The 27,755-nt window shown below is 37.8% G+C and overlaps 1 long non-coding RNA gene across 2 annotated transcripts in view; it reads left to right on the top strand.

The window, feature by feature from the left end:
• Window positions 1-4,861: 4,861 nt before the first annotated feature.
• Window positions 4,862-27,755, top strand: part of LOC309660942 — a 52,035-nt gene continuing 29,141 nt past the window's right edge. For both annotated transcript variants that reach the window (XR_014263740.1, XR_014263741.1), the window contains exon 1: window positions 4,862-27,195. This is a non-coding gene — a long non-coding RNA (uncharacterized lncRNA). The remainder of the gene's footprint in view (window positions 27,196-27,755) is intronic.

Consider the following 27,755-nt stretch of genomic DNA (forward strand, 5'->3'; position numbering starts at 1 on the left):
AGGGTTAACAGGCAAGGAAAGAAGGAATACTTTCATTGATAACATATAGAAAAACTATGTGTGCGTATATACATATATATATATACACACACATATATAGATCTGCAACTTGCTAAATTTACTTAAAAATTAAAGTAACTTTCTTGAGATTCTTTAGGTGATCATGTTGCCTACAAATAAAGACAGTTTTAATTCTAATTTGTATGTGTTTTCTTTCTCTTTCCTCATTTCTAATATTAAAGGAAAAGCATTTAGTCTTTCACTATTAAATATGAATTAGGTATAGAGTTTTTATAGATGCCCTTTATCAAGTTGAGGCTATTCCCTTCTATTCTTAAGGTGGAAATTTTGTTCATTTGTTCATTTATATTAGATTTTTCTTCTTTTCTAGCGTAAGCATTTAGAGCTATAAAATTTCTGCTTTAGCTTGTTCCCCACAATTTTTATGTTTTCTTCCCTTTTCAGTCATTTAAAAATATTTTTAAACTTTCCTCATCATTTCTTCTTTGATCATGTGTTCATTAGAAGTGTGTTGGGAGATTTTCCAGGTATCTTTATTGTTACTGATTCCTAATTGAATTCCTTTGTCATCAGAGAACACGCTTTGTAAGTCTTCAGTCTTTTCAAATTTGACTTGTTTTATACTCAGTATATAATCTATCTTTTTGAATGTTTTATGAGCATGTGTAAAGAGTGTGCATTCTACTGTTATTGGATAGAGCATTCTATAAATGTAAATTAGGTTAGTTAGATTGATGGTGGTGTTTGAGATGTCTATATTATTGATTTCTGTCTAATTGTTCTGTCACTTGCTGAGAGAGCATTATTGAAGTCTCTAGCCATAATTTTGGATTCGTCTGCTTCTTTTTTGTCATTTTATTCCTAGTGGATTTTAAACTCTGTAATTAGGTACATACAAACTTAAGATTGTTATGTCCTTTGATGAATTAATTTATTATAAAATATTTGTCTTTTTCTGATTACTTTTAAGATTTTCCTCTATCATTGGTTTTCAGAAATTGCATTATGTGTTTGGTGTGGTTTTTGTTGTGTGTATATTTCTTGGATCTCTGTGTTTATTGTTTTCATAAAATTCATAAAACCCACAGCCTTATTCCTTTGAATATTTTTCTTTGTCTTACACATAAGTTAGCCCACAATTGCCCCCAAATCATCAAAGTTCTGTTCATTTTCTATCTGTTTCCTCTCTGTTCTTCAGTTTAGATAGTTTCTGTTCTTTTCACTGGTCTTTTCTTCCAAAGTGTCTAATCTCTCTTAAACTCATCCATTGGATTATTTATTTCAGATATTGTATATTTTATCTCCAGGATTTAATTTGCTTCTTCTTTGTATTTTTCATTATGTGTATGTTTTTCTTTAAAATATTGAATGTATTTATAATACCTCTTCTAAGTCCCTGTTTGTAATTCCATCATATAACTCATTTCTAATTATCATCTATTGACTGCTTTTCTTCATAGTTATTGGGCCACATTTTTCAGCTTCTCAGTCTATTAATTTTAACTGAAGGCTGTGAACTGTGATTCTTTGCCGTTGAGTGTTTGCTGCTTCTGTCTTAAGGCAGTTAAATTACTTGTGGGTTTGTCTGATTCTTTAGAGGCTTGTTTGTAAGGGCTTGTCTAGTGTAGCCTTCACTGTAAGGCTGTTATACCCCTACCACTTAGCAGTGACACTCTCAGGTCTCTACTTTCAGTGGGCAAAGAGGCCTGTCCACCCTGGCTGGGTACATTCAAACATCTCTCAGCCCTACTTAAGCTCTGATTGTTTCTCAGTTGTTCTTTCCTGATTTTGTGAAATTTCACCCTATGAGTGCACAACTGAGTATTCAGTTGTAGGCTGGAGCAGATTCCTATGCAGATTCCTGGTGCTTTTTCTTTGTATAGCTCCCTCCTCTCTGGTTCTTTACCACAAATTCCAACCACATGGGCTTCCCTGAATTCCAGTCTTCCCTCATGAACTCAGTGCCACTCCTAAGCTGTACTTGGGTTTTCTCTTCCAGCATGGTCTGTAATGTGCCTCCAGGCAGAAAACTGGGGTGACTGTAGTGCTCACTTTGATTGTTTTTTCCTCTCTTGGGGAATCATAGTTTTTGCTGCATGTTTTCTAATGTCCAAAAACAGTTGTTTCACATATTTTGTCCATTTTTTGTAGGTCTTTGTGATGGTGGACAAGTATGATCCCAGTTACTCTAGCATAGCTGGAAGTGAAGACCCCACTCCATTAGATTTTAAGAGAACTTTTTATGTGTTTTAAAAATTTCCTCCAGAAGTAACTAAGGTATATGAAACTACTCAACAGGCATTTCCTATTCATAAATGGAAGTCTCAGTTGCTATTAAGAATGTTTTTCAGTTAATGAGACAAAACTGTATAATGAAGTACCATTAGATTGGTTGAGGAAGCATAATTGTTGAGAATGTATGTGATTTCGCTACTTTCTTCTGAATTTGGCAAAACATTTTTTTTCTGTTGTCCACGTACCTTATAATAATGTCATTGATCTTCGTCATTTTTTAAAGGCTGAACTTGGTTATATTTTGGGCACTCATTAATTCTTGGTTTACATGGCTTTTAGAAACTTATTTTTTTGGATAAATTTGTCTAATTTGAACTGATAAAAATTTATTCTCTTTCCTTTCTTTAGCCTATTTAAAGACGCTGAGGGGACATTAATTTGGAATTATTCGTTCATTTAGAAAAATCAAAGAAAGCCTGCGAGAGGTTTGGTTTTTTTTCATCTTTAGTTTAGAAATTGCATTTTCACAGATTTGTTAATATTGGTCTTCTAATAAGTGAAAATATAAAAGACTAGAGTTTTTGGATGAAGCAAGTAGAATTAAAGGAGCCCATGTTACTGCAGATACAAAACAAATATAAATATTAAAAAGGCTAATAATATACCAGATTCTGCATTTCCTGTCATACCCATTCCTGACATCTTATACCCAATAGAAATCTCTTAATGAACTGACCATAATATTAAAGCCCACCTTCCACACTGCTGCCACTAGTATGGACGCAATCATCCAAGAACAATCAAAACCAGAACCAGAAACAAATTCAGCCAAGAGTCAGATATAGCAGTGTCCAATTGCTCAATTACTTAACCTGTGGCCCAATACAGAGAAGCTTGTCTGGAAAAATTGTGGATGTGGCCTTTGGGGTACAAAGTGAACGCAAATAATGTTCATAGGACATGCACATACTATAAACATCTGCAGATTTTTTAAAATTAATTTTTATTGGAGTATAGTTGACTTACAATGTTGTGTTAGTTTCAGGTGTACAGCAAAGTGAGACAGTTATCCATACACATATCTCCACTCTTCCTTAGATTCTTTTCCCATCTAGGCCATTGCAGAGCATTGGGCAGAGCTCCCTGTGCTACACAGCAGGTTTGAGGACTTCTTGGCCTCCACAAGCACATGCGCCAATTCCTTACAATAAATCTCTCTCTCCAGAGAGGGAGAGAGAGACATAGACATAGGTATATATCTATATCTATAATATCTATATATCTGTATCCTATTGGTCTGTTTCCCTGGAAAACCCAGAGTAATAACAAGTGCTGAACCAGTTTTGAGTATTAAGATTAGGACACCATACTAGGGAATGACAAAACACCAAGACAGAAGGACCTGGGATTGCCATATGATCTTGTGGAGTAGAGACTCCTGTGTACCCTGGACCACTTGCCACCTGAACTGTTATACGACAGAGTAGGAAACTTCTGTCTTGTTGAAGCCATCGTGTTTGCTTCTTTGTTAGAGCTGCTTAGCTTATGCTCCACCACTGTGCCAAGAGTCAACCTGGGTACATTTGTCCCTCTTCAGGTTAGAACCTTTCTTCCTTTAAGTCCTGTGTCTTTGACTACGAAAATTGGGAAATTAGACTAGGTATGTGTCCGTGGCCTCTTTGCACAACTCTGTAACCCATCTGGACAGCTGTAATAAACTTGTAAAGAAATCCATGATGTGTTCACTCAGTTTGTAATTGTAATTCATTGTAATTTTTGATTCACAGTTTCTCTTCATTTGAAATATATTGCAAACTTTCAGTTTATATGCATTCGTGGAATAGGGCCACAGTGTAAGTATCCTAAATTCAATTCAACCAGGGTTAATTTGGTACCTAAAATATGCCAGGCATGCAGTTGGTCCTATTTGGGACACAAAGCATTATAAATAATGCTGTCATCCTCATAGGGAGTTATTATTTTAATGAGGGAGAAAGGATATTCATAATTATACTATAATTTCCCCAAATGGCTATTTCAATAAAAGTAGTATTAATAATGATTATTCAGTTTTAGACGGAAATGGACAATGGTCATGAAGTGAACAAAAAAATAATGCAAAAGTTATGGCTATATGGTTTTTGGAATGCATGAAATTGTTTTTCACGGGATCACGTGGGAATTTTTTACCCTGGGTGAATGTAGGTGACACAGAGAGGGGGATGTAAACATGACCTCAGAGGCAGAGAGCTGCTCTTTGAGGTGTGAAAAATTGCCATTAAGTGCGGTAGTTGTCAACTGAGAGTTAACTTATTTGCATCCATTATAGCTTTCTTCACTAAAGTTTTACTATTCAAGTACTAGGGCTAAGCCTTACTCAACCAGAAATGATAAACAGAATAATTAGCTTAGAGTTAAAATGTTTTCTTTCCCATTTCATGAGAAAAACAATTTTTATTAGAATCACATCTGGATTGATGGAATTCTCACATTGCCTCAAATACAAGAAGTTTGTGGAAACACATTATTTTGAGTGCAGCTGTTTAACCCATAAACTCTACTTTCTTCCCTGCAATCACTCAGGTCAATAATTCCAATCAAGAAATACTCACTGCGCAACTGCTATATATATAAGGCAATGTACAGTGAAGACCCAAGTGTTAAAGCCTCAAGCGAGTGGACAAATGTGCGTACTGTAAGACAGACAATTCAAATTAAGTTTGAATCGAGTTTTAGGGGTGTGCTACAGATGCGTGATTAATTCTGAGGTGAGAAGTGTCCAATAATATATTCACCAACAATGTGGCATTTAAATCCGCCTTGAAAGATGTATTCATTTGCTAGGGCTACCATAACAAAGTATGACAGAATGGATGACTTAAAGCAACAGATGTTTATTTTTTTAATTTATTTTTTACTGAGGTAACATTGGTTCGTAACATTACATAATTTTCACATGTACAACATCTCTACCTCTGAAAGCGTACAGTGTGCTCATTGCCAAAAATTTAGTTTCCATCTGTCACGATTTAGTTGATCCCCTTTAGTCATTTCACCCTCTCCATGCCCACCTCTTCCTCTCTGGTAACCACTCCTCTGTTCTCTGAATCTAAAGTGTTTTTGGTTTTTCTTAATTTATTTTATTTATTTTTGGCTGCATCGGGTCTTAGTTTGCGGCATGCGGGATCTTCGATGCGGCGCGCGGGATCTTCGATGAGGCACGTGGGATCTTTCATTGTGGTACACGGGCTTCTCCCTAGTTGTGGAGTGCGGGTTTTCTAGTTGAGGTGTGCAAGCTCAGTAGTTGTGGCACATGGGCTTAGTTGCCCTGCAGTATGTGGGATCTTAGTTCCCTGACCAGGGATCGAACCCGTGTCCCCTGCATTGTAAGGTGGATTCTTTACCACTGGACCACCAGGGAAGTCTCTAAGGTGTTTGTTTTTGTTTGGTTTGAACAGACGTCTGTTCTCTCACAGCTTGGAGACTAGAAGCCTGAAAATCAAGGTGTCGTCAGGACAAGAGTCCCTCTGAAGCCTCTGAGAGGAGATCCATCCTGGCTCTTCCAACTCCTGGTAGCCTGCACTCCTTGGCTTGTGGCAGCACAACTCCAATTTCTGCCTCCGTCTTCACATGGCCTTCTTCTCCCTATGTGTCTATCTTCACATGGCGTTCTCCTTCCTCTGTGTTTTCTCGTCTTATAAGGACACCAGTCATACTGGATTGGGGCTCACTTTAATTAAGTATGACCTCATCTTAACTTGATTACACCTGTAAAGCTCCTTTTGCATTTCCACATAAGGTTATATTCACAGGTATGGGGAGTTAGGACTTGAACATGTCTCATTGGGCGACATAATTCAACCCATAACCAAAGATGTTGCCCTTTGTTCATTGGTACATTTCTTGTCCCCTTCCTCTATTTTTCATTGTCTTTTCTTTTTTTCCAGTTTCCCCCCAGTTGGCACCATTTCCTCTGCTCCTGTTAGCCTCCAATTCAGGAAGCTCTTCACTAGTATGTCAGTTAAGGTCATCTGGACCAATGACCTAAATGTCGCAGGCTCAACAGTAACTGAACTGTGAGCCTCTGAAGCTCTGGAATCATGCTTTGTGCATCTTGTAATAACTAGAAGATATTTAACCTTTTGCAGTGTCATTTTAATGATCTATAAAAATGGACACAACAATAATGGAACATACTAAATAAGCCTGTAGTGAAGATCAAAAAGGTTCATATACATAAAGAACTGACACCTACTAAGGACCTTAGGTAAGTGTTAACCCCTTACTTGGTACCCTAGTGCCCCTTATTAGTCACCACTTGGTGAGTGTCTGGATAAAAGAATGAATGTGTACCTCAGTGTAAAAAAGCTTATCCAGGAGTCATAGGTTGGGAAACTCTAGGGTTAAAATATTTGGTGGAATAATGGCAGGTGAAGTTTGCATAGGTAACAAAGGCTATATGGTGTGAAATGAACTTGGATAAGAGTGAAATGAAGTTCAAATGGATGAAAAGATAAGAAAGCAACTAGCAACCACCAGCTGATATAAATTATAGCATCCTGGCCGCAGTGACTTGCAATGCTGGCTACTGAAAAATTGCAAGTGAACTATCAAACTGCCGTTTGAGGAATTATGAGGAATAGAAGATTCAGGAAGAATCTGAGTTGGGTAAGTTTATTTCTGATATTTAAAAAATGAGAAGCTTCCACACACTGTCAAGCTCACCCACACTTAGAAGACAAGGCAAAGCCAAGGTCTGACTAATCAAACAGTTGAGATACAATGAGGTGTAGTTAATCTATTACAGACAGTGGGGAGAAGAGTAAGTCAGGGTGCTGGCTCCCAAGCCCTTGTCCCATGCACCAAAAATAGGAGGGGGCAATGATTCCAACATTAGTTGTGGGATGTCGCATTGCTAAGTTGCCTGTGCTTCATCAGAACCTAGGAGATGATGAGAATCTGTCTGATAGCATCCTTTCAGGGAGGTAGGGAAGGAAGTGGGAGATGGCATCATAGCAGCTCCTTAGAGACCTCCAAACCTCTCTCCATTCCAGGATGGTGTTCAGCCAGGACTCAGGTAAGCTGCAGTTCAATCTTTGTTTATACAGGTACTTGCAAGGTCACCAGGGCAGAGCTGTTCCTCTACACCAATCAATAAACTTGGATGGATCTAGAGAAAAATCTTAAACATATTATTTATAAGAAGTGAGATGATTTCTAAACACAAAGATAATGAGCTAAAGATGTAGATGCCAACAAGGTAAAATTTAATATGAATGAATATATAATTATGACTTTTGTCACAGGGAACTGACCTTTCCAAATAGGTGAGAGTGAGACCTGGTTTGGCAGAAATCTCCAAAGAAAAAGACTCAGGAGTCAACAAAACTCGAGGGTTTTACTGGACACCTTAATATGAATGTTTTGTGCTCTAAGTGCCAAAAGAGTAAATGGGCTCTTAGCTTCTAGTGTTAGGATATTGTTTGCAACCCCATGGAAATGATAGGCTTAGTCTAACCCATGTTCAGGGACAACTAGGTGATCCCTTGGAGGTTACACAGTTAGGGTTAAGGGGACTGAAACCACATCAAATAGAAAGTAAGTGTTTCTTAGTTCAGAGGAAGATCAAGAGAGATTACTATCGTTGTTAGTATTAAGTAAAGCCCTACCATGTGCTAGATACGATTAAGTGCTATACATGAACTGTGAATGCAAACCTCACAATACTAATTGAGTAATTGCCATTACTATCCTCATTTTCCGTGTAAGACAGTGAAGACTCCCTGAGATTAAATGGCTGCCCAAGGTTAGCCATGTTACTAACTAGTGCCTGAACTGGGATTTGAACCCAGGTTGACTAACTGGTCCACACTCCTAACTAGTATACTGTGGTACCTCACTGAAATTTTCCAATATTTGAAGGGCTTTAACACTTAAATGGAGTATTATGGACTGAATGGTGTTCCCCCAAATTCATATGGTGAAGCCCTAACCTCCAAAGTGACTGTGTTTGGAAATAGGCCTTTAAAGAGGTAATGAATGTGAAGTGAGGTCATAGGATGGGGCTCTAAGCCAGTAGAACTGGTGTCTTTATAAGAAAAGACTCCGGGGGTGTGTACACAGAGAAAAGGACACAGCAAGAAGGTGGCCTCTGCAAACCCAGGAGAGAGGTCTCAGAAGAAACCAAACCTGCCAACACCTTGATCTTGAACCCCAGCCTCCAGAACTGTGAGAAAATATATTGCTTTTGTTACAGCCACCTGGTCTGTGGTATTTTGTTATGGTAGCTAGAAAACTAATACAGGGGGTTAGATTTGTTTCATATTCAACAAGTATTGAGCTGAGAGTATGAGATGGAGGAGCCCCTCTCCTTGACCTAGTGGCCTATGAGGACCCCAAAGAAAGCTCCAAAATGGAAGGTGCAGAGAGACAACCTTAGACTCAGTAAAGGGAAGAACTTTCTCTAAGGGGTCTCCAAAAATATCCTTTTTGAGTTGCCTTGGCTTAGAGGTATTTCTGATTAAAATGCAATTCAGTTGTCTTTAGGCTGGATGAACCTTTATAGGTGATGTTGATAAAAAAGGGTTCAATGCTTAGCAGTTGGTTGGACTAGATAATCTGTAAAGTCTCACAATTCTTACCTCTCTTATCTCTGCTCTTTGTAACCACTGAGATTTTTTAAAAACATATATTTTGTTAGAATAATTTTAGATTTAAGACAAATTTCAAGGATAGTACAGAGAGTACCTTTATACCCACACCCAGTTCTCCCTTGTATTAATATCTTACATCACTATGGTATTTGTTACAGTTAATGAACCAATATCTCAGTGACCTTTCAAACTTATTTTTTGGAAAAAATTTCAACTTTGTCTTTAATCAAACTGACACGTTTCTTTGTATTGAAAGTAACAATTAAAAATGCAAATGCTGGTTGCTTCTTAGAGTTTTAACTGGGCAAAGAAATTTTGAGGAAAAAGCAAAAACTTACCCCCCAAATTTCACCCAAGTGGGCAGGACAAAAGCTTAAGAATCTTGAGAATTGGTAGATACCTCAAAAATGGAGACTGTGAAGAACATGAGAAATAATGATATATATCAGAGGGGAAAAAACAGCAACAAAAGAAAAAGCAAGACAGCTGCTTCTGAAGTTTTGTTACCAGAATGTAACTAGAATGAACTTATGTTAAAGCAGAGTGCAGAGTTGCTCTTCTCCTATTTTTGTTTGGTTGTTAAAAAACTTAACCTTCATGGGGAAGCCAGATTTTATTTTGCTTTCTTTGTGCTTAGGATGGCAGATTTCTCCCCCTACTTTTTAAGGGAGCTGAAACATGGCAGTTCTTTGATTGGCAGCAGAAACTTCCCAGAGAGACTTTCAGGTGCAGAATTTTGACCTCGTGCCCCATCACACGCACTGCAGTTCCCATGATACAGGTTACTTAAGGGTCCTTCTCTGGGCACAATTTACCTGACATGCCTTGGACACTAGATGCCTGTTGCAGATGCACAAGTGTAACTATCTGACTCTTCCTTTTAGCACCGTTTATGAATTAAAATTTTTAGCATTAAAAACTATACAATGAAGGATATAGAGAAAGATTTTTATCCTGTGATTATTTTCCTAGGAAATTAAATTATTACTGGAAAAAATGATTGAAAATATCCACTGTCTCTCTACAGGTCTCAGTATGTTGAAAACCTAACCTATGTGATGGTATATCCCCACCTAAAAAATCTAATCTGTAAAATCCCAACGTACCTAAAACACTAAAAACATCTTTTCCATCACAAACGGCAACCCCAATGAGCAGATTTTGATGCAACTCTGTCACAAAAGAACCAACATGGTAACGTTAACTCAGCTCATAAAACCCATAGGAGGAGGGAATGGTATATTTAAATGGCAGCATCCAGTTGGGCATTGAATTATGTGACACATACTAAAGTAAAAACTTTCTGCCCATTGATGGAAACTGTTTCAGACATCTCTCAGTTTAGCAGCTTTTCTTTTCCTGTGAAAAGGTGAAGCTGTCTCTATCATCCTCACTTTGTCATAACAAAGATTATACCTGTTCCCAGGCTGTCACAACTGGACATGGCTAACATGTTCACCAAGTTGAAAGATAAACACATTTTAATTCTACACAGATCTGTGCAGTAGCTAAGAAAAATATGAACAACCAGAGTTACAGATACATAGTTGGTGAAGACCTTAATGAACAATTAAGGTAGTCTAAAAGTATTTTTACATTAGCAAATGGCAGAATCAACATTAACACCTATGAGACAAGATGGGAATCGGCAGATTCCATGATAGCAAGACAAAGAAAGGGGATGATTTATGCAGTAATAGGACAAAAACATGACTCCAACCTCACCTGGATACAATTTTCATTAGTCCTTGAATGAACAAGGATAGGTATTAATGACAGCTCCTAAAATCTGCTGTATACGTGTTTTTCTTACATTAACTGTTGAATAAATGGCAAGTAGTTCATTCTATATTCCAGGTTCAGTCCTTCTTAACTAATTTTTGTGTTGGTTTCCAAAATCCTCTCATTGAATCCTTCAGCAGTGGTTGAGGGAGGTGCCTCAACTATGTACTCACAAACTCACCCGTCAGTAAGTGGCTGATCTGCCTAGTAGGTAGACCCAGGTACACGGCCCTCTGTCCAGGTGCTCCCTGAGCAAAGCATCCATGTCAGGACACAGCTATACGTTGCTCTGACATCCTTTGATCTGTGTTTCTCAGAGTATGGTGGGCTGATCAAGTGCATCAAAATTCCCAGAGGGGGCTTGTTTAACGTACAGACTCTAAGCCTCCCCCCTCTGCCCCCCAAGATCTAATGAATGAGAATCTCTGGGAGTGTCCAGAAATCTACATTTTGAAGACACAATAAGCTTCTTTGAATGAGCAAACAAGAGACTGAGAACTACTGTTTTATATTCTGCCAACATTAAGGGGAATGAATTCTATATAGAAATTCTTTGGGAAACCAAGAGATAATTACCAGTTTTTAATATTTCCACAGGAACTCTTCTATTCGTATCCATAAATGATTTTCTCAGGAAGGCTTCACTTTGATGTTGATATGTGTATGGAGGTAAACTATAATTACCTACCTGAGAACCCATATGACAGAACCACAGTATATATCTGCAGGTGGTTTTCTAATTACTCAAGCAATGTGGAAAGCACTTATTTAAAAGCTAAATTGAAATCATACAACTGAGACAAGTCTACTTTGTCAGTTCCCACATTTCTCCATATATCTAAACCCCCTACACAGTTCCATGGCACGTTATATGCGGTTTTATAAATCATTAATGTAAATCAGAGTAATTAATGTACTAGTTAGTGTTCCTCCACTCTGAATCTTACAGAAAATATTCTCTATGTGATTACGTTCACTAGACAGCAACAATTATACTGTGTACTTTTGTAGCTGGACCAATATACAAACCAAAAATCTTAATTTTTAATTCACTGACTTGTATGAAATAATCTTTGTCTGCAAAGTAATAATATAAAATTATATGTATTTTTAAAATTTTTTAAATTAATTTATTTTTATTTTTTGCTGCATTGGGTCTTCTTTGCTGCGCACGGGCTTTCTCTATTTGCAATGAGCGGGGCTACTCTTCCTTGCGGTGCACAGGCTTCTCATTGCGGTGGCTTCTCTTGTTGTGGAGCACGGACTCTAGGCGCGTGGGCTTCAGTAATTGTGGCACGCGCGCTCAGTAGTTGTGGCATGTGAGCTCTAGAGCGCAGGCTCAGTAGTCGTGGCACACGGGCTTAGTTGCTCTGCGGCATGTGGGATCTTCCCGGACCAGGGCTCGAACCCATGTCTCCTGCATTGGCAGGTGGATTCTTAACCACTGCGCCACCAGAGAAGCCCAAATTATATATATTTTTTGAAATATCCAAAAGTATTGTGTTAGGAGAAACTGTATTTCAGCAAAACTAATATTATATCCCTGAAGGATGGTGGGATGATTAACAGTATAGACTCTGGAACTAGACAGTCTAGACTCAAAATTCCAGTTCTAACACTTCTTCGCTAAGTAACCTTGGGCGAAATATTTAACTTGTCTGTGCTTCGGTTTTCTTATCTGTAAAATAGCAAAAATAATTGCACTTGTCTCATTGATTTGCCCAAGGCTTATGTAAGACTTAGTACATAAGTCTTATATATAAGACCAGTAGCACTCAGTAAAGTTAGACATTATATTATTATTATTATTAATCTATTTGATGACATGCCAAAATGATGCTTCAGGTCATTAATCTGTTTTTAGTATATTTTCCTACTCTTTTTTGATCTCTCTAGAATCTTGAGAGTTCTTTTTTTTAATTATTGAGGTATAAATGACATAACATTATATTGATTTCAGATGTACAATGTAATGATTTGATATTTGTATATATTGCAGAATGATCACAATAAGTCCAGTTCACATCTGTCACCATCCATAGTTAAGAGAATTTTCCATTGTGATGAGAACTTACAAGAGCCGCTCTCCAAGCTACTTTCAGATATGCAAACAGTAGTATTAAGGATAGTCACCATGTGGTACATTACATCCCCATGGCTTATTCATTCTGTAACTGCAAATTTGTACCTTTTGACCCCTTTCATCCATTTTGCTCATCCCCTATCCCCACCTCTGGCAACCAGCAATCTGTTCTCTGTATCTTTTGAGGGTTCTTTTTTCCCTCTTCAGCCCACACCAATGCTGAAAAAAGATTAAAAGTAACCACTGACTTGAATGCTAAATGAAGATTCTTGGGTCAATTTTTTATTATAGATCAGAAGGTTGAGGGCTTGGGGCTGGGGAAAGGGAAAAGAAGGGCAGAGTGGTGACTCTGGAGGGAAAGAACTGGAGGAAGAGACTAGGAGTCCCCAGAGTGGGAGGGAAAGGAAAGGCCCTTGATCTGGAAACGACTCCCAGTAAGAACACCACCCAGTGTGAACACCTGCCAACTCACCTCCCATGGACAGACAAGCTGCTCTCCAGCAGCCCCGAACACCCAGAAGCTTCTGCTAACAGGCTGGGGAATCTGGCCACCTTGTGTGGGCTTAGGTGCTTGAAGGGAGAACATCAGCCTTGCAGACCCAGTTAGTTCTGTATTGAACCAGTTGGGAATGTCCCTAAGAATGGAGCAATGGACAAAGAATTGCTGTTACAATTCAACTACATATGAATCTACCTACGTAATGGAAAAATGCTACAGTGCAAAAAGGTCAAGCTGGAGTTTGGGTGTTTTTAATTTCCATATTGTAGAATTATAAGAATTAGGCAGATACACCGATTAATTATAGAGTAAAATTTGGAGTTAAAAAAAAAAACAGTTCCTTCTCAAATTATTCTTCTCTCTAGCACTTTTAATATTTCCCTCTTAAATGAATCATTTCCCTTTATCCTTTAACAAAAACAGGTTTTAAAAAAACTCACAAATTTCTTTCTCATGACATAAATCTCAACCTCCCACCACCAGCTACCATGTCTCATAGCTTTTGTTTGTACATGGTTAAAAGTACACTGCTAGTTCCATATTTTCACTATTTATTCTCTCCTGTATCTATACATAGACATAAATTTAATATATAAATTATATAAATTAGATATATATATTATATTTATATATTATATAAGTATGGTTTGTTTGGAGAATTGCATTTTCCAAATTAACTAAGCCCTAACCTGTGCAAGTCTCTTTCATTCATTGTTTTCCTTGACTTCTCAGAAATATTTGACACCAATTCCCTTGTATACTTTCTTGAAGTTATCTTCCCTTTATTTGTACTACATTATGTATTTCCACTACATTTCCACTACTTTATTTCCACAATGATTTTCTTCCTTTCTTTGTAACTCCTCTGTGGTATCTTAGAGGTCATCCGTGGCCTCAAGAAACTTATAGTCTAGTGCAAAGACCAACATTCTGGTGGACATTGCTGAGTGGCTGACCCAATCTCAGTGCATAACATCTTCTCCCCAGCCATTTTCCTTTATACAATCTACTAGTACATGATTAAGTGTAAAAACCATTAAGTAGTAAAACTATCTACTAAAAGAACATGGACAGGGGAGAAGCAATTTAAATGGGAGAGATGGGGAAGCTTTATACAGGAGGTGACACTTGGGTTGAACATCTAAGGATGGAGAAATTTCAACACTAAAGATATTCCACATGGATGAAACTACTTGAGTGGTGACACAGATGTAGAAAAATATTACATATTCTTAATAGTTCTTGGATGAAGAATGAACACTAGGATGAAGTGAAAGATTTGAACTATAGTAGATTGCAGGGGATGGGGAACATGTAGATCATAGGTTAATGCTATGGAACCTGCCCGGTTTTATGTAGGTAAAAGGGAGTCCGACAATTAAAGGAGAGAGAGTGTCACAATTAAAGCTGTGTTTTAGAGAACTCCAGTGTCAGTGTGAAGAACACATTAGTGAGGAGGGGAGAATAGAGGTGGGGTGTCTTTTTTTAAGTATCTCATTCAGTATCAATCATATGTCGTTCTCTCATATTATCTTTTCTATGCTAAATATTTATTCATGACTTGCTTCTAAGATCGTAAGCTCTTTAAGGCAGGAAGCATATCTTATTTTTCTTTCAAGTATACTGTCCCATACACAGATGTTATCACCCTGCCTGTACATTATCATCATAATTTTCATTGTTATATTAAGTAACATTGAGCACTTACCACATACCAGACATGACGCAAAATCAGTTACATGCATTATCTCACTTAATCCTTAAATATGATTGTCCCCAAGTTACACATGTGTAAACAGGGACTTAGAGAACTTAGTCATTTGCTCCAAATCATGGAGTTGGTAACCAGTAGAGCCAGGATTCAAAACAAGTTCTTTGTGACTGCAAAGTTATTAACAACAACGTTAAATGGGCTCTCCATGGTGGCCAATAAATGAATACTTTTGAATGACTGTGTAAATAAAAATGGTGTATCACAGAATGAAGACTTGTTGGTTTGAGTTGACCTATATAGCAATTAACTGTATCCATTCATATTGGAAAGATATCTTTGAGTTGTGCAAAGTGTGTCTTTCTGTATTTTAAAATAATAAAGTTAATAATAATGGTATAAAGTATTACTTATATAAATGAACATTATTAAAGAACCAAGTAGTAAATAACGTCAGAGCTATATCCATATTCCCTAATATCTCTTTTCCTGTTCCTGTATCCCCAGACTTTAATATGCTTTTATTCCCATCATTCCATCAACTATAACAATTTTGGGGAGAAGTTTCTTCAGTCTACTGGAGCCTTCTTTGACTGAACACATGGGAATTTGTGTCCTTCTGGGCTGGCCCTATATTGATGACCCTTTTCCAATGGCTGTGGGAGTTTGAAAGCCCAGCTCCCTTGACTCAGATAACTCTGAGGGGTAATTTCCTCTCCAGAGTTTTCCTTGGGATCAAGCTGAAGCTACCCTGTGTGGGACTTTGAGATCACACCCTCATTTGGCTTCATTCCCTTCACTGTCTTGCTTCCTTCAGTCTTTTATTGGTTTTGCTAATGAGATTTCCTTGATAAATCACTTACATATGAACTTTTATCTCAGGATCTGCTTCTAGGGAAAATAACGTAGGAAAAATGATACATTAAAATCTAATGAATATGCTAATATTTCCCTTTAAAATAAATATTAGTTTCTTTTCAATATTTAACATGGTATATGTGCCTTCTTACTTCATTTTAGGTGGGAGAAAAATCAACCAACATTACATGCAGTGTCATGTTAGGACACCCTCTGTTATCATATAACTTTTCACGAGATTTGATTTGACCTGTGATAATTTTTGTAGCAAGCCATGTAGAAGAAAAGTTTTCTACTGAGTGTGTTCACGTACAAAAATGCAACTTATAGATATTTGTTGTATGAAAACTAGAAATTGCCTTAAAATTTTCACTATTGAATTTCTAGGAGTTTGAAATTCTAAGTTCTTAAATTGTATCCCAAATATAGCAAATGTGCTTTTTTAAAGTGGGTACATTTTGAATTTACATGGTTCAGATAACTCCATTTCTTCCAGCATGATGAACAAAACATTGATATGTTTCCTTTCTTCATTTCCCAAGCTGAACATTTTATTTCCTCCAGCAGGACCACGGATAAGCCCATCATGCCAAATTTAGTACATTGGAAACGTCTCATGTTTAAATCATAGGTGTTTTTTATGGGTTTTGTGCCTTTTGCTAATTTATCCCACACTTTGCTTCAGGTAACATTCTGAATGATGGAAGTTTTTTCTGCATCCAGGCTGGCGATGGTGTTGAAATCTCAAAATGTCCAGGTCATAAATATGTCTTGCATTCTTTTTTTTTTTTTTTTAAGTATTTGTTTATTTATTTATTTATGGCTGTGTTGGGTCTTCATTTCTGTGCGAGGGCTTTCTCTGGTTGTGGCAAGCGGGGGCCACTCTTCATCGCAGTGTGCGGGCCTCTCACTATCACGGCCTCTCTTGTTGCGGAGCACAGGCTCCAGACGCGCAGGCTCAGTAGTTGTGGCTCAGGGGCCCAGCTGCTCCGCGGCACATGGGATCTTCCCAGACCAGGGCTCGAACCCGTGTCCCCTGTATTGGCAGGCAGACTCTCAACCACTGCGCCACCAGGGAAGCCCTGTCTTGCATTCTTTAAGCAGACTCAGTAGTCCTCATGATCCGCAAACTCACTGGCCCCTCTTCCTTCCAGTCACCTTCCTTAGGTTGGAAGTGACCAATGTGACCCCATCTTCATTCTAATCCTACTTATGAGACTGATTACTGCTGACATGGAATGGAGCTCCCTAACCTAGAAATTCTCCTTTAACTTGTAGGGAAAGAGACTTGGGAATTTTTAGTTGAAGAGAAGATATATTTTTATACTTAACCCTTTGAAATACATAGTATTAGCTACTTCCTGCGTCTTGGAGATTGTATACTGACTCCTGATTAGAGTATGTTCTAAAGCCTTAAAGTGGAGTGGCTACTCTTTGTTAAGTGTTAGCTGATCCTCCAGGTAGAAGGCCAGGGTGTGGTAATGCAGAGAAACCACTGTAAGATGGAGAATCAGATGGAAGACAGAGGATTGATACCCAAAAATGACCAAGGAGAAATCTATCATCAAGTTCTAGCACCTGTTGGATGCTGGGCAAGAAAGATGAAACTAAAAGGGCAGGAACTGAGTATAGGCAGGGACGGAGGGGAAGGTGATGGAAGTAGCAGGAATGAGGCAGGAAGATTTGGACTTTTACAGTATTCTGAGCTGAGATGACAGGGGCTAACTTCTGATGTGTTGGTAGTTTGATCCATGTTAAAACTGCAGGATCAAGCAAACAAATACTATATTAAAATCCACTTATACAATAATTAAGAGTGATTCACTGTTTATAATTGAAGGGCACTGCGGTAGGCAACGGGGTTGCAAATAATAATAATGATCATCATCATCATTGTGATAATAATTGTAACAAAAATAGCTCACACTCCCGTAGAGCTTACTTGTTATGTGCCAGATACTTTTCTGAGGGCTTTACATATATTAACTCCTTACAACGACTCTTTGGTGCTTCCATTCTTTTATTTGTTTGCTTGTTTTGTTTTTCAGGTGTTACTGTTCAAATTCCCATCTTATGGATGATGAATCAGAAACACAAAAAGGTGAAACACTTGCTCAGTGTCACTCAGCCAGTAAGAGGCAGAGCCATGATTTAAATCTTAGGAAGTCTGGACTTAGGGTCTGCAATAAACTGCCCTCAAATAACCTGCTATTAGATGGAGAGGCAGGAAATGTCCATAACCATGTAGATGACCATATAACCCACTTTGTCCTAAATATTGAAATAGTGCTATACACAGTGGATGCCTCAGAGGTCTGGAGCTGGGAGACAGTGTTGCGGGTGGCTACTTGTGCAGGTTATAGAACATTTAGGATTCAAATATCAAACCCAAACTTACAGAAACAAAAGGGGTTCATTAGTGACATAACTTAAAAACCCAAGAGTTCACCTTCTGGCATGGCTGTCACAGAATGCAAATGATGATATCAAGAATATTCCCTTCTTTATTCTGGAATTTCTTTCTTCTGTCAGCTTAATTTTCAGCAAGGTCCTCTTCACGTGGGCCAGATTGCCCCTAGAAGTTTCAGAATTACATTCTGCCCATTTACCACCACCAGTTAGGAGGTTGTTTGTCCTCCTCCGTGTTTCCAGAAACGGTTCAGGATTGATGCTCATGGATTCTAATTTTCATGGCTTTAGTGACATATTTGCTTCCTGAGCCAATTACTGTGTGTGGGTCTCGGTTATTTATGCATCCCTCTCACCAAAAGGGTGCTCTTCCGGAAATGTATGGATTAAAACTCTAGAAGAAGTCATTTCCCAAAGGAAAATCTAAGTGCAGTTGCTAAAGGAAAGGGAGATGATGAACTCTGGAAGAAAATAAAGCAAAACAAAAGATCCCTTGTCCCTGTATTACCATGTGATATATTGACTAACCAGCAAGTCAAGTGCACAGACAATTTTAGAGAAAGTAAAGCTGAAATTTTTTATTTTGGTCAGATTATGGAGAGAACTTGAATGCCTGGCTAAGAGATATGTAGATTTTATTTTGTAGGCAATGGATAGATAACTGTTGCACGTATTTCTGCAAAGAAATAAGTAAATCCAACACTAATTTAAGAAGATTAATCTAGAAGAGATGGCTAGCAAATCATGGGTTCCCAAATCATTTACTAATTTCATGATTGACAGTATCCATGCATTTGAGATTTTTAGAGGAAATTACCCAACTGGGCAGATTGATATATTGATAAATTCATGTTCGTCTCAAGTGGGTACACAACACTGCTGCAAAATCCTATTTCGCTGTCTTTAGCAATGCTCACTTTCTGAGATGAGTATTTCACACCTTTCTTTCCACTGTCTAAACTCTAATTCTTCTGCCCTTTAAACCTTTCCTCCATCCTCACTGCTACCATATCAATCCAAATTCCCTTTCACTTCCACCTGGACTATTACAGTATCTCATTAGAGGCTGATTCTACCCTTGTTTTGTCGTTGCCCCATCTCATGGCTGTAGCCCACATACGAGGTACTAGAGGTGACGTGGTGGAGTCAGTCATTAAAAAATCATTTAATGAAGTGCCAGAGGAAAGGAAAGGAACAAAAAAGGTGGATGGAGGGATATTGAAGTTGTTTTTTGGCTGAAGAGATGAAGCCAGTAGAGAGAATTATGATGCAAAGGAAAAAAGGGGGATAATTAATGGAGCAAAGCCCCAGAGTGGAGAAATGTCATGGTATTGCAATAAAGACACTCCTTACTATGAAACAGGTGACAAGTAACAAGGACTTGCTGAGTGTTGTTACTGACAAATGGATGAACTTCCTTGTGCTGCTGGCTTCCTACCCTGAACTCAAATCTGAAGATGCTATGGGGTGAGTAGGTACTAGACACATTTATTCAATACTTTGTTTAGTCACCTTCCAGGCCTTTCTATGCCTATTGGAGTTTGACTGTGACCCACTGAATGTGAATCATTGTGGAATATACATTGCATTAGGAAAAAGATTTGAATAATGTAGTTAATATACCCAGGATAATAGATTTATACAGAAATAGAAATATAAAATATACATGGAAAATTTTTAGTATTGTTGAATGCTCATAAAACATTCACAAAACTATATAAATACTATGTGACAAAGAAGTTTCAATAAATAAAAAATCAACACTACACAAAATAATTCAATCAGGTTAGAAATCAATAACAAAAGGAAAGCTAAAAAATTGGCACATGTTTAGAAGCTAAAATCATACTATTAAATACCCTTGTGTAGATATTTCATAATTAGAATAACTATGAAGTATTCATAAATCATTAGCAATAACTTCATAACTAGAACAAATATATAAAATTGTTACATGACAAAATTTATGGAATATAGTTAAAGGCGGTATTCAGTGGGAAATTTATAGCTTTAAAACATTTACTACAGTAAAAACTAAAGTCAAATGAACTGATTGTTCATCTATAAAAAGAATTAACAATGTACAAAAGAGTTAAGCCCAAGTAAGAAATAAAGAAGAAAATTAAAATTATGACAGTAATTTTTATATGTAACATTGACCCAGGCATTTTATTAATGTTTAACTCAGTTGATCCACAATAATAAAGACAACTGCAGAAATTAATGAAATTGGGTAAAAATAGTAGAGAACATTAATCAAACCAAAGTTTAAATAACCATTTAAAAATATTAAAATAAATAATTTTTCTGTTGAGTTTTATCAGATTATCAAGGAACAGATAATTCCTACTCCACTAATTTTTTTTCCAGAAAACAGACATATGCTCAATTCATAGTATAATTGGCTAGAAAAACCATTCTTCCAAACATGAAAATGATATGAAAAAGAAAATTTTAAGCCCCTTGCACTTAGAAATATAAGTGCTATAATGCAAATAAGATATTAATTAGGTCTAACAATGTAACATATCATGATAAAGTAGGGTTTATTCCAGGAATTCAAATATGATTTAATAACAAAGATTTACTACACTAATGGATTAAAGAAGAAAAATCACGTTACCTGAATAGAAGTAGAAAATGTATTTGGTAGTATCCAATTACTATTTGTGATTTAAAAAAATCTAGACCACTAGAAATAAATGGAAAATTACTTAACTCAATAAAAATCTACTGCAAACATTACTTAGTGATGTTTAATAAATACAAAAATCTCCACTTCCATCATTACTCTTCATCATGGTATTGGAAGTACTGACCAATGCAACCAGATAAGAGAAACAAATAAGAGACATACTAATCGGGATGGGCTAGATTATATAAACCACAAGAGTTTATATCTTGCTCATGCTTAATGTTCTTTATGGGCTGGCAGAAGGGCTGGGCTCATTAACACTCGGAGAGGTGGACTGGTGGAATAGCCACCATCTTAAACATTGCCAGTTATTGTATCTAAGGGAACATGGCAACTTGGCAGGGTCTAGTATCCACAATTAAATGCTCTGGTTCCAAAGTGATACATGTCACTTGTCTCAAAACTCAGTTGGTGAGAAATAGTCACATGGCTCCACTCAAGAATAGAAGACCCAGGAAGTAAAATCCTAACATGGTCCCAGAAAGGGAAGATATGGAAATATTGGTGGATGTTACTAATGACTACCACAGAAACATATTAATTGAAAAAGAAGACAAGACACAAAACTGTCTTTCTTTGTAGATTTAAGAGTATTGACATAAACCAACAAGAAATACAAAAAAACCAACAGCCCAACTATCATAACTAATAAGATCTTGTAGCAATGTTGCTGAATACATGATCAGTTTACAAAAACGAATAGTAGTGCTAAACACACCTGTGCTCATGTCCATTGCCTTCTCTAACTGTGGATGAAATATTTGTGCTTCGTGACCACTTCAGAACCAGATTCTAATCTCTCTCACTTATTCAAACAGAATACAGCTCTCCATTTTTTATTCATTCTGGAATATTTCCCACCAGCACTCAAACATTCTACAAGTTCTCGCATCTTAAGAAATAGTCCTCTATTTGTTGATTGCACATCCACCTCTAACTCCCATCCCATTTAGTTGTTACACTTAAGAGCAAAACTTGAAAGAGTTGCCTGTTCTTGCTATCTCCAATTGCTCTCCCGTCTTTGTCTCTTGAACCCACAATATTTTACCATTCTTTCCATGATGATTACTGACTTCTATGTTGTGAATCCAGTAATGGTTTCTCAGGTCTTTTCTAACTTGACCTATCATTGGTATTTGACAAAGTAGATTACTTCCCCTAAACCTCTATTCACTTGGCTTCTACAAACTTGTAACCTTCCAGGTTTACTCTACCTTCACCGGCCACTCTTCTTAATATTTGTTCATTTCCTCTGCATCTCTGGAGTGATGTTGGAGTACACCAGGATCAGTCCTTGGACTTCTTTTTTCCCCTTTTCCTTGGTGATTTACTATAGTCTTTTAAGCTTATATGGTAATGTTGCTCAAATTTATATCTTGTAGACAGATTTTTGCCTCTGAACTCCAGACTCACATATACAAGTGAGATCTATTCCAATCTCACTTAAGTGTCTAATGACATCTAAAATGACCTTTTAGATCCCTTTTTTAGAAGACATCTAAAAGATTAAGGGAGTTTTTTCCTTAATTTGTTCTTTAAGTAGTCGTCTGCATTCAGTAAATGGCAACTCCATCCTTTAAGTCATTCAGGATAAAAACTTTGAAATCATCAATGATCCTTCTTTCTTTCCCAGACTCCACTGCCCAGTTGTCAACGAATCCAGAATCTGACTCCTCCTTACCTCCTCCATTGCTACTAAATCATCCAAATCACCATCGTCTCTCATTTACACTGTTGAAATAGGCCCTAGCTGGTCTCTCTTTTCTACTCTTGCCTCACCTACCGCCTAATTGCAACACAGTAACCTAAGTAAACCTGACATGTGGGTCAGTCATGGTTCTCCTCCTGTGGTTTTCCATCCCACTCAAAGGTGGTGCAGGGCAGTGTGTAAGAGCAGAGGCTCCAGAATTAGGCTGACTGGGTTGGAATCCCAGCTTTGTCACTCATCAATTGCATGACCTTGGGCAAATTACTTAAGCTGTATGTGCCATGGCGTCTTCATCTGTAAAGTGGGGGATAATAGTAGTTAGTATCTCATAGGGTTGTTGAGAGGATTAGATAAAACCCTTAGAACAGTGCCTGACAAATAGTAATGCAAGATATGTGTCAACAGTTACTGTTATTTTAGTAGATGCCCAAATTTTTATAATGACCTTTAAGGCTCTACACTATCTCCCTATCCTAAGTTAAGCTCTGTGGTAGTCAGAAACTTTTGTCTGTTTCCCCAGGACATAAAATAATGTCTGGGTTATAATAGGTGCTCAATAAATATTTCTTAAGTGAATTAATGGATAATAGAATAAATGAATTCAAAAGGGCCAATTAAATGGATGTCCCAGAATCTAATCCTTATTAAATGCTATAAATTTCACCACAAATCATGGGAAACAGAAGGACTTTTTAATTAAACTTGTTGAAGAAATTGGCTTTTTATATAAGAAAAATGTACATCGGTATTTTTAAAATCTACACCAAATAGAAAGCTAAATTTTATAAATATGATTTTTTAGACAAAACCCTAAATCACACACCCTAGAAGTCAAAAGTTGATTGGGCAAAGCTAGCAGAATGAGGAAAATAATGATTAAAGCAGAGATAAATATAACAGAGAATAGAAAAACAGTAGGAAAAAAAATCAACAAAACCAAGAGTTGGTTCTGTGAAAAGGTCAACAAAACTGACATTGAGGAATGTCCCTGAGGAATCTTGGGGCAGGAGACCCAAGAAGGAAAATTGTATTTTTCCCTAAATTGAGCAGAATAAGATTGGGTTTTTTATAATTTTAACAATAAAAGAAATATGTATTTTTTTATACCCAAACCGATGAAGAAGACTGATATTGTGAATCATTTTATATAAATAGGAACATAGTATACATGCTGATTTATAACTTACCTTTTTCTTTAACAATATGTTGTGAACATATTTCCACGAAGTAAATGTATAAATGTGAAAACAATTACAGATCTCAGAAAAAAGTGGGTTGAATTGACTACATCTAAATTAAGGATTTTTTTGTAAGTGAAGGACACTGAAGGTAACAAACAGCTGACAAACTGGGAACTGAGAACCGTATTTGCAACACCTGAAACCGAAGGATTATTATCTAGAATATAATAGAAATGTCTGTTGATCTGCAGTTAAGATAAAATTGAAAATAATCAATGGATGTGAGTTGACAATTCATAAACGGGGAAGCCTGAATGTCTTACAAGAGATTCTTACCCTCAGTAATAATCAGATAAATATAAATTAAAAATTGTATAATCCTTTATACTTTTCAGATTGGTAATATAATAGTGATACAATCCTTTAAACTCCTCAGCTTGGTAATTAGAAATTAGGATGCTAGCAAACACTGGTGATGGTAATGAAATGGGAACCCTCATACTCTGCTGGAGAGAGTAGAATTTGGTAGAAACCTTGGGGAGAGAAATCTGGCAATACCTCATGAAATAACATACGTGTATACTCTGACACTCCTGCAAACCTGCTCTTGGTTACCGACTCCTCTTCAACATGTCTAAGGATGGTTCCTGCATCCCTGGTTATGGTGGTGAGAAACTGGTGGAGGAACCTGTCACTGGGGAAAGAATAGGTAAAATGAGGCCAATGCACACGAGGACTTTTTTTTTTTTTTTAACATCTTTATTGGAGTATAACTGCTTTACAATGGTGTGTTAGTTTCTGCTGTGTAACAAAGTGAATCAGCTGTACATATACATATATCCCCATATCCCCTCCCTCTTGCATCTCCCTCCCTCCCACCCTCCCTATCCCATCCCTCTAGGTGGTCACAAAGCACCGAGCTGATCTCCCTGTGTTATGCGGCTGCTTCCCACTAGCTAGCTATTTTACATTTGGTAGTGTATATATGTCAATGCTACTCTCTCACTTAGTCCCAGCTTACCCTTCCCTTTTGTGTAGCATTTAGAAGCAATAATCAGGGTGTGATTGTAGGTAGCTATATACATCTTGAAAGTGTATTGTTGAGTGGAAAATAATAAAAAGAACCAGATTTATAGGTCAATGCAACTTATATAAGGTAAGACCATATATTCATATGAATCAACCCCTGTAATCTTATAAGGATATATACATATCCAAGGACACATACACAACAGAGATGCAGGGACCAGAGAAGGGGGAAGTAATGGGGTGAAGGGGAAAATTCATAAATTGAGAAAGGCCTTTGGAGACCTATGATGATGGTAAAGCATATACATCCACTATGGAGGAAAGAAGAGTGAAAACGGAGATCATTCATAGCAATGATTCTCCTGATTCTTTTTTAGTGATTCTGCACCTGACCACTTCTCAGTGGGGGGGGGAGGGGGTGCCTCCAACACCAGAAGTAGGCTGCAAGACCAGTGTATGAGGTGTTATTTGTGGCTGAAGACTTGAAGACCATTGAGAAGACCTCTGCCTCCAGTGCAAATAACACACCTGGATCCCCAGAGTGCCTTAGCGGGGAGTTCCTTCAGAAATGAGGATGAGAAGTACAGATTCACAGGAGATCACATTTAGGGCCAGACAAGAAATTGAGAACATAGGAAAAAAAAGAATACTTCCTTACGCTTAAGTAACTAAAAGGGGCAACAATTTGCAAATCTTTATAAAGTTCAGTTTCTAAAAACACCACCACGGTGTCTTAGATTGTTCACATCAGACGTTAACTACAGTTTTGGGCCTATTGCTTAAGTTCTTACTGTGCTTTGGGATACACAAGCTGTAAGCCATCGCTTCTGCCCATATTTCACTAAAACCAATGTAAACAGTTCATAAATGAGTATACCTGTCAGAACATGTCTCTGCCAGTTTGACCTATGATTGGGCTTGTGTTTAAAAATGGAAATCTCTATTATAGGCAACTCCCAAATTAAAAATCAATTTTATTTCAAAATTTATTTTGTGACCTTGTGGTTTAGAAATGAGAATGTCTTTTCCCATAAAAGGAATGTTGTCAGTGGTGTAACCCCCTTTCCTGGGCACTGGGCCCACTCTAAGCAAAATTCTGCCAAGTCTGACAGTTACCGTTAGTGGTTAACCCTGCAGTAGTCACAGGCTGTGCTTCATGTGCCCGGCACGTCTATCCATGCGCACACCTGCGCACAGGGAAATTACGTCAATTTTTTTTTTAATTGGGGTATAGTTGCTTTCCAATGTTTGTGTTAGTTTCTGCTGTACAGCGAAGTGAATCAACTATATGTATACATATATCCCCTCTTTTTTGGATTTCCTTCCCATTTAGGTCAAATACCATATATTAACGCATATATGTGAAATCTAGAAGAATGGTACAGATGAACCTGTTTGCAAGGCAGAAATAGACACAGATGCAGAGAACAAACGTATGGACACCAAGGGGGGAAAGGGGAGGTGGGATGAATTGGGAGATTGGGATTGACATATATACTCTACTATGTATAAAATAGATAATTAATAAGAACCTGCTTTATAGCACAGGGAAATCTACTCAATGCTCTGCGGTGACCTAAATGGGAAGGAAATCCGAAATTACGCAGATTCTTAAGCTGAAGAGCTGATCCGGAGGAATTGCAGACAAAGTAAAGAATAGGGATGTATTGTTTCCCTAAACCCCTGGATCTCAATCTTGTTTGGGGATCGAAGTTGCCACTCAGCATCTTTCAAAGGAGGAAATCAGAATCCCGGCAGGTGGGTGTCAGGTGCAGGAACTGCACAGGTGATTCTGGGCCCTGCGGTGTTGCCAGCAAGCACCACTGTTATTCCAATCCTCCATTCTCTCTCCTCCACACCTGTGATATCGACCAGGGTTTTAGGAGAGCAGGCAGCTCAGGAGGCCTCTGGCATCTAAAATCCAGCATGCAGGTGACTTTAAGACTTCATCCTTGCTAGCTGTGGAATCTTTCATGTGCCCAGGCTGACAAACCCTTATCTACAACCTTATCTTCACTTGATGTGTCTAGTATAATGCTGAGATTCTCGGGAAAGTGACACCTTCTTTTGTTTTAGAAATAGGTGATCAAGATGTTGACTTTTGCTTCTGATCAACAGAAAAAAGAAAAAATCAAACCACATCATCTGAAGGGAGAGGGAATGGGTCAAGTTCTGATACGGGTTCCCTGTTGACAGCCGGGCCATCATTTGTGCGTTCCTTCATGCAGTCTGTCAACAAGCAGTAGGACAAACAAAAAGTGCTCTGGCCGGACACTTCTCCAGGCTCTGGGGCTACAGAGGAGAGCAAAACAGATGAAAGTCTGTTTATAAGTAAGTAAAATATGTAAAATGTATGTTAGAGGGCACTCAGTGATAAAGCAAAAAATAAGTTAGGAAAGAGCCTCAGGAATTTTTGGAGGTGGGGGTGGGATAATGAAGGCCTCGCGAGAAGGTGACGTTTGTGTATAGACTTGAAAGGGTGAGAGGTGAGCCACGTGGTGACCTGTTGCAAAAGCAGGTGGCATGTCTGGGATGGAGGGGCGGCGGACATCAGGGAGGCTGGAGTGGCCTGAATGGGGTGAGTAAGGAAGAATCTGGATAGAAATAATGAGAAATGAAAAATGAGGTTTATTTGATTTAAAAACAAAACAAACCGTGTAGTGACAGTGGAAGGACATGATCCCCTTTCTCTCGCCACCCTCTCTGAGTCCTGGAGCTTTTGCCCCAAGACTGAGAGGGTCTGCATCCCTATTTCCCACATTCCCTGATAAGGTACTATAGTAGCTTTACCCAGGACTTAAACTTTCTTCCTCAAATACCCCATGTCCCCCAAATGTTTTCTTCTTTCCCCCTTAAACAATATTCCTTGCTTCCATGAAGATGAAAATAAC

The sequence above is a fragment of the Balaenoptera physalus genome (genome assembly GCF_965194825.1).
Source record: "Balaenoptera physalus genome assembly, chromosome: 5".
Classification (NCBI taxonomy): Eukaryota; Metazoa; Chordata; class Mammalia; order Artiodactyla; family Balaenopteridae; genus Balaenoptera; species Balaenoptera physalus.